The sequence below is a fragment of the Phyllobates terribilis genome, unplaced genomic scaffold (assembly GCF_046119375.1).
Source record: "Phyllobates terribilis strain yellow unplaced genomic scaffold, ASM4611937v1 Scaffold_1__5_contigs__length_1240528914, whole genome shotgun sequence".
Lineage (NCBI taxonomy): Eukaryota > Metazoa > Chordata > Amphibia > Anura > Dendrobatidae > Phyllobates > Phyllobates terribilis.
In genome coordinates this window covers 751,040,141-751,055,558 of record NW_027362761.1, presented here as the reverse complement: position 1 = coordinate 751,055,558, position 15,418 = coordinate 751,040,141, and the positions used below count along the sequence as shown (strand labels likewise).

The window sequence follows — 15,418 nt, the reverse complement described above, 5'->3', positions numbered from 1 at the left end:
AGAAAACTTGATCTTTTGTATGGTATAATCTAAATATATGTATAGTATACATTACTTTAAATGGATTAACCTGGTGGCTAAGGTGGTTTTTCATGAGCTTAAAGGGAATCTGTCACCAGGTTTTTGCCAACTAATCTGAGCGTAGCATAATGGAGAGAGAGAGACCCTAATTCCAACAATGTATAACTTACTGGGTTACTTGCTGTACTTTGATAAAATGAGTGTTTTACCAGCAGGAGATTATCACTAGAGGACTAGTAAACCTGCTGCCATGTAGTCCTCCATATTCATGAGATCTGTATAACCCGCCCCCACCACTGATTGACAGCTTTCTGCCTATGGCACAGTGTACATAAAAATCTGCAAATCAGTGGCGGGGTTATACAGAGCTCAGCTTTCAGAGAATTGCTAGATCTGCAGCAGATAAAACACTGTTTTTATTAAAAAAAAATGCAACACAGCCCAATAAATGATAAACCGTTGGAATCAGGGTCTTTGCCCTTACATCATGCTCCTCTCAAATGGGGTAGAAAAAAACTGGTGACAGATTCCCTTTAAAGTATACGGATACCTTCAGGGGCATTTTATTTCACTTAATTGCATGTATTTTAGGATAAAGATTATTTTTGCTTCTGGGTTTCAATAAAATGTGTGCACCATTCAGATTTGCAGGATCTTAGTTTCCTGTACATTGCTGGTAGCAGAATGAGTTTGCTGATAATCCAACAGTGAGCTGCTCTGACCAGAGTTTGGAACTTGTTTTCTGAGCAGATTGAGTTTTAACCACAAAGCTGAGCTGAACTTTGATGTGGTCAACAATTAAGCTGAGCGGAGCTCAGGAAAAGGCACATAAGATTAAGAAAGTCCGAACCATCTGAATGACAGATTCTCAGTTAATTCATTCTGCAGCCAGTGATGTGCAGAGAAACAAAGGCTGAAAAAAGCCAAACAGTGACAAATATTTAATAAAATACAAATGCAAACATGATTTATAATGCAAAATACATGCAATTAAGTAGAAAATGCCTCTCCAAGATGTCCACATATTTTAAGATATGTCCATATATTTTAAGGTAAAAGGCTAAAGCCTGAAGTGTGAAAGAACATGCTTACTCATTTTGTGAAATGCCAATGTTTTTCTGCCCCCATTGTTTATACTGTTATGAAATTCCCTGTCGGCTTAATTGGAGCTTAGGCAGTGCGAAACACATAGCTGTATGGCACTCACGATAAATTCATCAGTAATTATTGTACTACATGCACACGGACCCACACAAACTTTATAATCGGGGTGCATTTACACTGGCCGATTATCGCTAGTTCCCAATTATTGGCATGTCTAAACAGGACAACAACCACTGCTGATGCAAAACGCTCATTAGTCAGGTGAAATGATTTTTATGCTTACTTAAAATTCATCAGTCCCAGCAGCAAATCGTCCTGTGTAAACAGGACATGTGCTGTCGAGAACAATGAGATTATATACACACAGAACAATTGTTTTGAATGTTCTTTTCGCATAGAAGTGCAGTTGACCTGTCTAAACAGGCTATCAAATGACTGGATTGCCAATGTAAATGCACTTTTAGGCTTTATTCACATATCTGTTCGTCCATGTGCTGTACGTTTTTAAAACAGACAGTACACATTATAGTCTATGGGTCTTTTCAAATGTCCCAACATGTACTTATTTTGTAATGAATGGGTTTGCGAAAAAATAGGCAGCACCCAAATGCCATTCGTATTCCATCCATGTGCAGTCCATTTACATCATGGCTGTATGAATAAGGCCTAACGCCAAGATAATACTTTCAATGATGAATTTTCAAAAGCATATATTTCAAAGTAGAAGTGATGCGAAAACAAAAGGCAAAGTGCTATCTAAAAAAAGAATCAAAATTCTATTAATATTTGATCAGCTCGATATCTAGGTTGCAGTTTTTTTCCAAGAAAAGAGATGGTCATGTGATGTGGGGTACAGAGGGAGGTGGATTCCCTGACAACATGGCACAAATAGGTATAATCCTTTAGGTTAGCTGTCAGACGTCCGAGCCATAATGCCCACAAGACATGATCAACATCACAAGTCTCTCTGGAAATGCTGCTGTTCACTATTGGCCTTTTCCTACTCCAGGTCGTGATAAAAAAGTGTAATTTCAGCTCACCCTTCTGTAATGCAGATGACCAGATGCAACACGCAGATGGACATGAGGCAGGAACAGCCAATGAACTATTTATTTCCTCCGATAAAGCGGGGACTTACAGAAGTTATGAAAACAGTTAAATAGTATGAAGCAGAATCATCACAAGTGAATTATACAATACGGAACATATAATGAGTCTTAGAGTTCACTTTCACGTTAGGGAAGATCCTTGGGGATTATGCTGATGTCCCTCCAACAGGGTTGATATACCCGTTCCTGTGAGAAACTGTTTTGATGCCTCCTGAAGCAATTGCTCTAGCGGGGTCACCAGTTCTTCCTGCTAGGCCGCAAATCCTCCTAAAAGAGTCTACCAGAGCACATTGGGCATCCTTCGCTTCAGTTGACCCCCACCCTGTCCGCTGTCCTAGCCCAGGCCAACCCCTGTACAGTATGTCAGTGCTGGAAGTGACGGCCAGGCTCACGCGTGTAGTCTGTTCATCACCGCAGGCGTCCTCTCTCGGGCGAAGTCTCCTCACCGATCTTCGGTGCTTGTCTCTTGGGTCCAAAAGGATGAGGGCTGACCTCGTGTTCTTGACTGGCGATGTCTGGGCTCTAGGTCTTGACCAGCGCACGTCTGGGATTAGGGCCTTAACTGGCGTAGTTAGAACTCTGGGTATTGACTGGCGCAGATCGGGTCCTCAGGCCTTGACTGGCGTAGTCTGTATTCCGGGTCTGGTCTGGTGTCATCCTGATCCCGGCTCTGACCGTGCCGTGGAGTGCTGGCGCACACTTTACTGCAGCTTGTCACCCCGGCTGCAGCGTCTTCCCCGCTCTCCTTGCTGGCGCCAAGAGCAGCTTTGATTTGGCGTGCAGACCCCGTCATTAATGGCACCTGACTAGGTATTATATCCAAACTTATCCTCACTTCTATGGAGACATAATCCAGAGTTAACTAGTCTGGTGCTGCATGGAATGGAGCAGGCATTATGTCCGCCACTCATCTCAAGCTTCAGTAAAAATTCCATTTATTACTGTGGGTACGGAAAGTATTCAGACCCCTTTAAATGTTTCACTCTTTGCTTCATTGCAGCCATTTGGTAAATTCTAAAAAGTTCATTTTTTTTCTTATTAAAGTACACTCTGCATATGACTAGACTGAAAAAAAAACAGAAATGTAGAAATTTTTGCAAATTTATTAAAAAAGAAAAACTGAAATATCACATGGTCATAAGTATTCAGTCCCTTTGCTCAGTATTGAGTAGAAGTACCCTTTTGAGCTAGTACAGCCATGAGTCTTCTTGGGAATGATGCAACAAGTTTTTCACACCTGGATTTGGGGATCCTCTGCCATTCTTCCTTGCAGATCCTCTCCAGTTCCGTCAGGTTGGATGGTGAACGCTGGTGGACTGCCATTTTCAGGTTTCTCCAGAGATGCTCAATTGGGTTTAGGTCAGGGCTCTGGCTGGGCCAGTCAAGAATGGTCACAGAGTTGTTCTGAAGCCACTCCTTTGTTATTTTAGCTGTGTGCTTAGGGTCATTGTTTTGTTGGAAGGTGAGGAGACCTTGCAGTCTCGGGTGGCCATCATAAGGTGCATTAGGGCTAGGTTCACACAACCGTGTATTCTCTCATCTCATATGCAGATCACGTCATCAGAGTGTGATCTGATTTTCTCGGGGGAGGAGAAGATGCATTCTGTCAGTCCGTGGAAATCGGACTGAACTCAGATGTCATCCGAGTGCAGTCCGATGCTTTCAATTGACTCATTGACTTGCATGGCCTACTTGCGATCCGAACATCTGATCAAAGTCGGGCATGCTGCAATTTTTTTCCTCCAATATAAAAAATATTGTCCACAGGCACAACATTTTACATAGTATCCAACAAACAATAGCATATGTCAGAAAAAAAATCTGCATGAACAGCATTACTAGTTCAGTACTATGGAGAATCAAAATCATATAATAGAAAACGTACTCAAGAACTCATCAGTTTATCCAGATATATCAAATTTTATTATATCCATATACATATACAAACAAAAGTGAAAAAACACAAAAATATTTAAAAATTGTTAAAAAGTGGGAAACAACAATATGGCACCACAAACACACCCAGAACTTAGACCAACCTGCAATACTCTCATTAAATTCTAAAGGCCATAATAGTTTGTAATAAAGTGTAGCCATGAGCAAGCTACAACCTCCTATAAATATATACAGCTAAATAGTAAAGGAAGGCCAGTTATTACCTACAGTGAGATTGAGGGCCACACCAGATTAAACCCAACATACGTTTCAGTGTTTGCCTTCTTCGGGGGTGATAACACACTAGTACAAACCACCATTTATACAAATACTCCTCCCGTCATCACATGCACACACACTTATGGTAGAATCATTCAAATGACCATGGTGCCTGCCTGTTTCATCTTCATACACCTGTGTAAGTCATTGTGCTGCCATAGGGCAAGGATTCCCCTGTCACGAAACCTCAGCTCTGCACATTCCGTAATGACCACAGTGCCTACTTATTTAATCACTTTACACCTGTACTGACTGCGGCATTACCATAAAAATAAATGCCACTGTTACAGAGCATCAGCTGTAAGCCGTCCATATTGGTGCACGCCGCCCCACCCGCATGGGAAGCCGCGACGCCAGCCACGTCAAGGATAGCTGTCCGATCAAGGACCTTCAAGACCCCGCCCACTGTGGTCACGTAAGCGCAAGTCCAGTCACATGATTGGAGAGCCATCCCGTAGAGACGCCCCCCGTGACTCGCAGGGGACAGATTCTGTCCGAGGATAAAATTGGACATGTGCATGGCCCCATAGAATAACATGGGGATGAGTGTCAAAATGACTGATAGCTCTCAATCTATTATTATGAATGATTACCGTGAACGAGGAATGCTAGTTCACGATAATTTTGCTGTGTAAACAGGCTGCTGATTACCCGGTGAACGAGCAAAATGCTTGTTCGTTGGGTGAAATGATACTTTGTGTAAACAGGACGTATACTGCATGGAACAATGGCAGCCTATCTATTACAGATCACTCATCATTTACTTTGGTCTGCCTGTGTAAACAAGCTATTAAACGACCACCAATAGGTAAATGTTTACTGACTGGGTGGTCCTTTAGTGCCGTTGGTTGGTCCGTGTAAACGGTTCTTTAGAGTCCCTCCTATGTCACAGGGCTGCTTTGAACACAATGTGTATGCCCAACTCCTCCAGTCCTTACCAAAGTCCAGGCAACGGAACCTGCGACCAATGAGAAATCTCCTGTGAAATAGTCAATAGGTCGTCGTTGTCACTGCCACAAGGAGAATATCCCCCTCCTGGCATATTCTTACAGTCGCATCACCCATTAATATCTATATTGTATGCCATAAATGTTATCATGACAAGTTAACGAAGGCAGCATTGATATCAGTGTCGGAGGCTCCGTCACAGATTCTAGCACATTTAGTACCGCATGTTGCGCTATTTTTCCCGTCAAAGCAATAGGTGGAACATATTAGATATCATTATAAGTCAGAGGGGTCGTTTCGTGCTGTTGGTATCCGTTAAATAACGGATCTGGCACTGCATCATAGTGCTTTTTATACACTATCCCGGTGTGAACAGACCCTTAGGTTTGGTATCTTGAAATAACTGGCCCTTGTATTTATACTGTAGCAATGTACAACAAGGTTTACTTAGAATACATTTGATGAACGTGGCAAATTTGCGGCTCCTAAGTGTGGCGCATGAATCCAGCAACCAGGCACAGATTATCCTTTTAGTGAAGCTTCTTTATTTGACAAATGTGGCACTCACAACATGTTTCGGCGGGTCACCGCCTGCCTCAGGTGTAGCCACAATATGGTGTAGACCAATCCCCATTAGACCACTAGGTACACACAAGGGCGCCTCTCTGTATGTTTTTATTTTCCATACTTAGAATACATGACACTCTCTAGTTATGTCTAGGACTATATTAAGAAAATGAATCCTGTCCATATTTGACTCCCTCGGAAGCCTTAATGTGCAGTCTGCCTTCCTGTGTATTTCCCAATGACCTCTAGGCCACATGTATGTACATTAATTCTATGACAGTGGCAGATTGCCAGCAGAGCAAATCCTATGGAAGAAAATGTCACATACAAGGGGAGGGATGTCCCTCTCTCCCACAGAGCAGGGGCTGCAGATGTAATGAGGATGGGAACAAATCCATGGCGTTTCCAGGGAAACACCATCCAGCTCCCGGCTAACAGGAAAATAAGGGGTATAGTCACTCCTGAGTGATCACAGGCTTAGCAGAGCTAGGAAAGGGGAAACTCCATGCAAACAGAGATTAACTCCTTCACTACTCTACAGAAATGCTTTATATATGGTTAAATAGAAGAATGTACAGAAATGACAGAAAGCAAAAACTTGTACTGCTGCAAATGCACCGTAAATGAGGACATGAGACTTGGACATGGCCCGCCAAGGGACCAAAGAGCCGATGCTGGACCTAGACTCGGACACGATCCTGGAATGATAATAATAGTAATAATGTTGTTAATAAGCTGTACATTTAGCTATGAAATAAAAATTGCGTGAAAAACTGTTACTCTAAGTGATAGGGGTAGAAACACACCCATTCTGTTTTGATTGATTGTTCCACAGTATGGTGAAGTCAGAGCAGACCTTTCTGAAATCCCACGTATGCTCTTTTAGGGTCCGGGCTCAGGACACCTCTGACATACACAGTGGAGTTGGGGTGAATATGTAACCAGGATGCACCACACAGACAAGGACAAGGCAGAAGTAACCAATTAAACTATTTATTCTCTTAAAACAGACATGAAAGGGTTAATTTTGCCAAGGGTCAATTATTCAAATACAGGATATTAAGTAATACAATATTAGCCAAAAATGAAAATAAACACACTTTAACAGTTGCAATACGAATTCTCTATCCTATCTGGCTATTCCCCATAGGAGCGACGCCCTAATGTCCCTTGTGTGAAAGTTCCCAAGGGCCGCGCTCACAAATATAAGGCCACACGAGAATGTCTCTGCAGCATGATTCCACTTAGGTTATAGGTACTAACAGGGGTCACCAGTATTTCCTGCTAGGCCGCAAGTCCTTCTGACAAAGTCAAGTAATGCTCTATGGGCCCTCCTCAAACTAGCCGGTCCCTGTCCCATCTGTTGCACGGCCCTGGACCAAACCCTGTACCGTACGTCAGCATCAGAAGTAACGGCACGGTTCACGCCTCCAGGTCACCACAGTGGATGTCCACTTCTAGATGGCGGCCCGCACTCGGTCTTCGGTGCTTCACCTGCGATCGTTGACTATCGGACCGTGACTGATAAGGGCTGGGCCTCTGGTCTTGACCAGCATAGTGTGGATCCCAGGTCTTATAGTGGACAAAAAGTGTTTTTTTTTTCAGCTCACCCCTGTTGAAAAACTTCAATTTTAGTCCAGTATTGGAGCACGGAGTCCCAGGCCTTGATTGGAGTGGTCCGGATCATGACATCCGACCTGTCTCATTTTCCAAATGCGTCCCTCTGCGCAGACGTCCCGCTGGTTTCATTTTTTGGCGCCAACTGACTTCCCGCTTTGTCACTCTGTCTTTTTCTATTGGGTAACTGCGTCACAGGTGTCACCTGCCCGGTGCTCTCCTTTGATCTGTCCTTCCTGAAACACTTCTCCCAACCTTCGGTTCCGCTGGGTTCAGTTTGGATAGTAGGTGGCAAACTCCGGTCACAAATGCTGCACAACACTGAGGAACCTCATTCTCCACAGCGCACAACATATTCACCTCAGCCTCACCAAGCTTACTATGCATGATCAAGATCAGGAGGTGTATACACCTTTGCTCACAGTGATCTAAGTACCTTAAAGTCTACCAAAAATCTTCAGATAAATAAAACATACAACCTAAGACCTTGAAAAGAACTTGTCACTAGGTTATTGCTATGTTATTTGAAAGCAGCATGTTGTAGGGAGAGACTCCCTGATTTCAGCCATTTGTCACTTACTAGTCGGCTTGCTGACATTTTTATAAAATTACTGTTTCCTCTGTGCAGATATAGTAGTTCTCTTAATTTTGAGCTCTGTATAACCCCACCCACACTGATTCGCAGCTTTCTTGGTACACTGTACAATGACTGAAAGCTGCTAGTCAGTGGTGGGAGCGGAGTCTCACAAAGGAGGAGGACTACATGGCACAAGACAACTAGTCCTCTAGTGATAATCTCCTGCTGCGAAAACACTGATTTTATTGAAACTGCAAGCATTGCAATACTACCATTGGGGGTTTTTTTGTTTGTTTTTAATTTACCATGTTCACTATACGGTAAAACTGACCTGGCAATATGATTCTCCAGGTCAGTACAATTACAAAGATGCCAAACTGTCAGGGTTTCACAGTGACGACACAGGGGAGATCATGCAATATCCCAATGCTGCCACCAATTTGTCAGAAACGGACAGGGACGACACCGGGGAGATCACACAATATCCCACCGCTGCCGTCACTCTGTCAGGATTGAGCAGGGATTCGTGCACACACAATCCCAATTACTCACTACGTAGGTATCGGCAAGCGCGCAGTGAGCGTATGGCGTATACACCTCCGAATCCCAATGCATGAAATATGTGTATATGCCCCTGTACGATCACTGCTAGCTTCACAATAGCCCAATTAATATTATTCGCTGTCACCACCGACCCAATTTGAAATATAATACAGGCCTGGTCGCACGTCTGCGTTCTGGTAGCGTATATGGCTTCGGGGGAGGGAGCGATTACAGAACAAAAGAAACAGGACTATTAAATTTTATATTTAATCCAAAAGGGACGCAGTGTTTATGAAAAATATACAAAGATTTTACAAATGGACATTTACAGTACAGAATATAGTTACACAAAATAATCTGTATTCCGTTTAGCTGGAGGGGGCACTCCGATATCGAACGTGTTCCTTTGCTTCTAGAGTCTTTTATCCGCTGGCATGGGGTACGTCATTCCATGTGCCCATCACTGTGCCCATGATGTCATTACGGGTTGCAGATGGTTTGCTATAACAGCAGGGGGTCTGTTTTACCACTAAAATAAAAAACTGGATTGGTATCGCCATAATTGTACTTATGAGCAGAATCATATTGTGAGGTAATTTTTACCACTCAATGTACGATGTAAAAACAATTCCCAAAAAACAATGTCAGAACTGCTTTTTTTCACAACTTTACTGCACTTGGAATTTTTTTCCTGTTTCCCAGTACATTATGTGGTAAAATGAATGGTGTCAATCAAAAGTACAACTCGTCCCGCAAAAAAGAAGCCTTCATACATCTATGTGTACAGAGAAATAAAAAAGTTATAGCTCTGAAGAAGAGGAGGAAAAAACGAAAACGCTAAAACGTGTTGGGAACGGGTTAATGGGGTAAAAGCAGGGTGTTTTGAACTTTTATATATTTTTTAAAACATTTTTGTTTTTCACTTTTCACTGAATCTGAAGGTGACTTGAAATTGCGATCATCAGATCCCTATATACATTTTTGCTATATACAGTACTGCTGTATATAGCAAAAATAATGGTCTCTTATGAACACCAACCAGAAGCTGACATTTACAAAAGTACCGTGATGACAGGCGTGGAGGTGTTCAGCAGACTCCTCCTGTCATAACCACTCGTTGGAATGATGCACTCCCCTGCCAGCCTATTGCAAATACTACTGTTAGAGATTGACAGCGACATTTAACAGGTTAACAGTCGCGGTGGAGGTAGATGATGGATGAATATCACAGTCATCCTCTGCCGGGAAAGATGCAGGCTCAGTTCCTGAGTCCGGATCAAATTTAGGGAGCCAGAATATGATGTAACAGTACGTCATATGTCGGTAAGAGGTTAAATTCATCCACACTACCCTACATGTATATTGATAAGATATTTGGGAAGAAAATGTTAGCTTCCTTTACTTTTTTTCCTTATTTATATTTAAATGAAAATGAGCTCTTATTTAAAAGCAGCAATAAAATAATGAATGCAAGAATGAAAATTATAATCACCTAGATGTAGCGGCTAGCCTGAAAACAATGCTTTGACTGATGTCCATCAACACTTTGCCAGCTCTCATTGAGCCCTAATTGCTATCTAGGATCACAGCTATTCAAGAAAAGACTGCATGCTGTTTCCAAACCCTCACAGTTATTGTCCCAAACTTCTCTGCACACAGTCCTGTTCTCTGAAGAATGAGTCCTCCACTGACCTCTCTGAGTGCCATCTAGACTCCAATTGTGCACCAATAAGCCACCAAAACACTCTTGGATAGCATTATAAAACCAGGCATGGCCCATGCATATACTTTTTATAGTAATAAAATAGAAAATTCAGGAATTTATTCTACCACTTTACCAACATGGTTGCACTGAAAGAAAAATTACAGTAGATATAACATATATTTAGGAGCAGTTCCTATTTTAAGGGATACAACTCAGAATGACATTCCCATGCAGCCTGTAAATAAAGACCAAGGCCATGTCAGAGAGGCATCTCTGGACATAAGGATTTGTTATTTTAGACTTTGCCAGGCCTAATTATAAAAAAACAAAAACCTGGACAATGGCTTGTTCATCATCTCCTAAGATAATCCACTTTGGTGACATAGGTATGTTGAGACTTTTACTAATTACTTCTGTGACATGCATCCGGTGGTCAGTGGCATAACTAGAGTCTGATGGGCCCAGGTGCAAGTATATACAGTGCCTACAAGTAGTATTCAACCCCCTGCAGATTTAGCTGGTTGACACATGCGGAATTAACTTGGCGTTGTGACATTTGTACTGTAGATCAGCCTGGAAGTGGGAAATGCACTGCAGCAAATTTTTTTTCTAAACGTAAAAAGTTAATTCAGAGTGTCATTTATTATTCAACCCCTCAAACCACAAGAATTCTGTTTGGTCCCCCTAAAGTATTAAGAAGTAGTTCAGGCACCAAGAATAATGAGCTTCACATGTGTGGATTAAAGATCTCTTTTGCCAGCCTTTTCTGACTATTTAAGACCCTCCCCAAACTTGTGAACAGCACTCAGACATGGTCAACATGGGAAAGACAAAGGAGCATTCCAAGGCCATCAGAGACAAGATCGTGGAGGGTCACAAGGCTGGCAAGGGGTACAAAACCCTTTCCAAGGAGTTGGGCCTACCTGTCTCCACTGTTGGGAGCATCATCCGTAAGTGGAAGGCTTATGGAACTACTGTTAGCCTTCCACGGCCAGGACAGCCTTTGAAAGTGTCCTCCGGTGCCGAGGCCAGGCTTGTCCGAAGAGTCAAGGCTAACCCAAGGACAACAAGGAAGGAGCTCCGGGAAGATCTCATGGCAGTGGGGACATTGGTTTCAGTCAATACCATAAGTAACGTACTCCACCGCAATGGTCTCCGTTCCAGACGAGCCCGTAAGGTACCTTTACTTTCAAAGCGTCATGTCAAGGCTCGTCTACAGTTTGCTCATGATCACTTGGAGGACTCTGAGACAGACTGGTTCAAGGTTCTATGGTCTGATGAGACCAAGATCGAGATCTTTGGTGCCAACCACACACGTGACGTTTGGAGACTGGATGGCACTGCATACGACCCCAAGAATACCATCCCTACAGTCAAGCATGGTGGTGGCAGCATCATGCTGTGGGGCTGTTTGTCTGCCAAGGGGCCTGGCCATCTGGTCCGCATCCATGGGAAGATGGATAGCACGGCCTACCTGGAGATTTTGGCCAAGAACCTCCGCTCCTCCATCAAGGATCTTAAGATGGGTCGTAATTTCATCTTCCAACAAGACAACGACCCAAAGCACACAGCCAAGAAAACCAAGGCCTGGTTCAATAGGGAAAAAGTCAAGGTGTTGGAGTGGCCTAGTCAGTCTCCTGACCTTAACCCAATTGAAAACTTGTGGAAGGAGCTAAAGAATAAAGTCCACATGAGACACCCAAAGAACCTAGATAACTTGGAGAAGATCTGCATGGAGGAGTGGGCCAAGATAACTCCACAGACCTGTGCCGGCCTGATCAGGTCTTATAAAAGACGATTATTAGCTGTAATTGCAAACAAGGGTTATTCCACAAAATATTAAACATAGGGGTTGTATAATAATTGACCCACACTTTTATGTTTAAAATTTAATAAAATTCAACTGAGCAACATAACTTTTTGGTTTGTAAGATTTATGCTTCTGTTCATAAAACCTACTCTCGTTTGCAGTTTGAAGGCTCTAACTTATTTGCATCTTATCAAACCAGCTATATCTGAAGGGGGTTGAATACTACTTGTAGGCACTGTATAGTGGGGGAAATAAGTATTTGATCCCTTGCTGTTTTTGTAAGTTTGCTCACTGATAAAGATATGAACAGTCTAGAATTTTAAGGGTAGGTTAATTTTAACATTGAGAGATAGAATATCCAAAAAAAATCAAGAAAATCACATTGTATAAATTAGATAAATTTATTTGCATTTTTCAGTGAGAAATAAGTATTTGATCCCTCTGGCAAACAACGCTTAATACTTGGTGGCAAAACCCTTGTTGGCAAGCACAGCAGTCAGACGTTTATTATAGTTGATGAAGAGGTTTGCTTATTTCCCCCACTGTATATATATATATATATATATATATATATATATATATATATATATATATATATATATATATATATATATATATATATATATATATATAATCTGCCATCCTGGTATATATGTCCCTTATATATGGTACTTCCCTTATCCTGGGCACCATCCTGGTATATGTCCCCTATCATGGGCCCCATCCTGATATATACCCTGTGTGCAGAATTATTAGTCAAGTTGTATTTTAGAGGATTATTTTTATTATTGATCAACAACTATGTTCTCAATCAACCCAAAAGACTCCTAAATGTCCAAGCTTAATATTTTTGGAAGTTGGAGTGGTTTTTTTTGGCTATCTTAGGAGGATATCTGTTTGTGCAGGTAACTATTACTGTGCAGAATTATTAGGCAACTTAATAAAAACCAGATATAATCCCATCTCACTTGTTTAGTTTCACCAGGTAAACCAATATCAGTGCACAAAATTTAGAAATAAACATTTCTGACATGCAAAAGCAAAAACCCAAAAAATTAGTGATGAATATAGCCACCTTTCTTTATGATGACACTCAACAGCCTTCCATCCATAGATTCTGTCAGTTGCTTGATCTGTTTTCAATCAACATTGCGTGCAGCAGCCACCACAGCCTCCCAGACACTGTTCCGAGAGGTGTACTGTTTTCCCTCCCTATAGATCTCACATTTTATGATGGACCACAGGTTCTCTATGGGGTTCAGATCAGGTGAACAAGGGGGCCATGTCATTATTTTTTCTTCTTTTAGACCTTTACTGTCCAGCCACGCTGTGGAGTAGTTGGATGCATGTGATGGAGCACTGTCCTGCATGAAAATCATGTTTTTCTTCAACGATACCGACTTCTTCCTGTACCACTGCTTGAAGACGTTGTCTTCCAGAAACTGTCAGTAGGTCTGGAAGTTGAGCTTCACTCCATCCTCAACCAGAAAAGGTCCCACAAGTTCATCTTTGATGATACCAGCCCATACCAGTACCCGACCTCCACCTTACTGGTGTCTGAGACGGAGTGGAGCTCTCTGCCCTTTACAGATCTAGCCTCTGGCCCATCCATCTGGCCCATCAAGAGTCACTCTCATTTCATCAGTCCATAAAACCTTTGAAAAATCAGTCTTAAGATATTTCTTGGCCCATTCTTGACGTTTTATCTTATGTTTCTTGTTCAAAGGTGGTCGTTTTTCAGCCTTCCTTACCTTGGCCATGTCCGTGAGTATCGCACACCTTGTGCTTTTTGATACTCCAGTAACGTTGCAGCTCTGAAATATGGCAAAACTGGTGGCGAATGGCATCTTGGCAGCTTCACGCTTGATTTTCCTCAATTCATGGGCAGTTATTTTGCGCCTTTTTTGGCCAACACGTTTCTTGCGACCCTGTTGGCTATATGCCATGAAACGCTTGATTGTTCGGTGATCACACTTCAAAAGTTTGGAAATTTCAAGACTGCTGCATCCCTCTGCAAGACATCTCACAATTTTGGACTTTTCAGAGGCCGTCAAATCTCTCTTCGGACCCATTTTGCCAAAGGAAAGGAAGTTGCCTAATAATTAAGCACACCTTATATAGGGTGTTGATGTCATTAGACAACACCCCTCCTCATTACAGAGATGCACATCACCAGATTTACTTAATTGGTAGTTGGCTCACACGCCTATGCAGCTTGGAGTAGGACAACATGTGTAAAAAGTATCATGTGATCAAAATACTCATTTGCCTAATAATTCTGCACACAGTGTATATATATATATATATATATATATATATATATATATATATATATATATATATATATATATATATATATATATATATATATATATATATATTGTAGTGTGGTGGTGGTGTTCACACTGAGGCAGGGGCCCAATGAAAGTCCAACTCAAATGTCTCACAACTCAAATGGAAAAGCAGTCCTCCGGATCGCAGCCGGGATATCCACACAGTCCGTGTAAACCTGTTGCCGTGGGAGACGGCCGCACCATGTCACTTAGGGTGCATTAGATATGTTGTCTTCACAGGCCTATGTTCAGCTTCACACAAGCTTGCAGAGCTTCCTGCTCTGCTGCTAGCAATCCCGACACTGACACACCCAAACATTTGCTGCAGGTTTTTAAAAGGAATCTGTGGCCATGAGCCACTTGCAAGATCCGGGCTGGAGAGAGTGGACCGCCCCACTGCCATCCTGTAGTCCACTCCAAGAATAAAAGCCCATGCCGGGTTTAACTAAATCTGCCTTGGTCAAATAGCTTGACCAAGTCCAAACTTACTTTTATTCTACACTGCAACCACAGCTATGCCTATGATTGCAATGCACTCCAGCGGGTTCAATATGCCTCTATGCGCATTCTGGGGGATACATACCGTCCCTCACATATAATTTCCCTCACTGCCTCACGATATACAGTACAGACCAAAAGTTTGGACACACCTCATTTAAAGATTTTTCTGTATTTTCATGACTATGAAAATTGTACATTTACATTGAAGGCATCAAAACTATGAATTAACACATGTGGAATTATATACTTAACAAAAAAGTGTGAAACAACTGAAAATGTGTCTTATATTCTAGGTTCTTCAAAGTAGCCACCTTTTGCTTTGATGACTGCTTTGCACACTCTTGGCATTCTCTTGATGAGCTTCAAGAG

At 42.1% G+C, this 15,418-nt stretch overlaps 1 protein-coding gene across 5 annotated transcripts in view; it reads left to right on the top strand.

Moving 5' to 3' along the window:
• MAST3 (microtubule associated serine/threonine kinase 3) overlaps positions 1-15,418 on the top strand; it is a 201,576-nt gene that overhangs the window by 9,748 nt on the left and 176,410 nt on the right. The window lies entirely within an intron of this gene.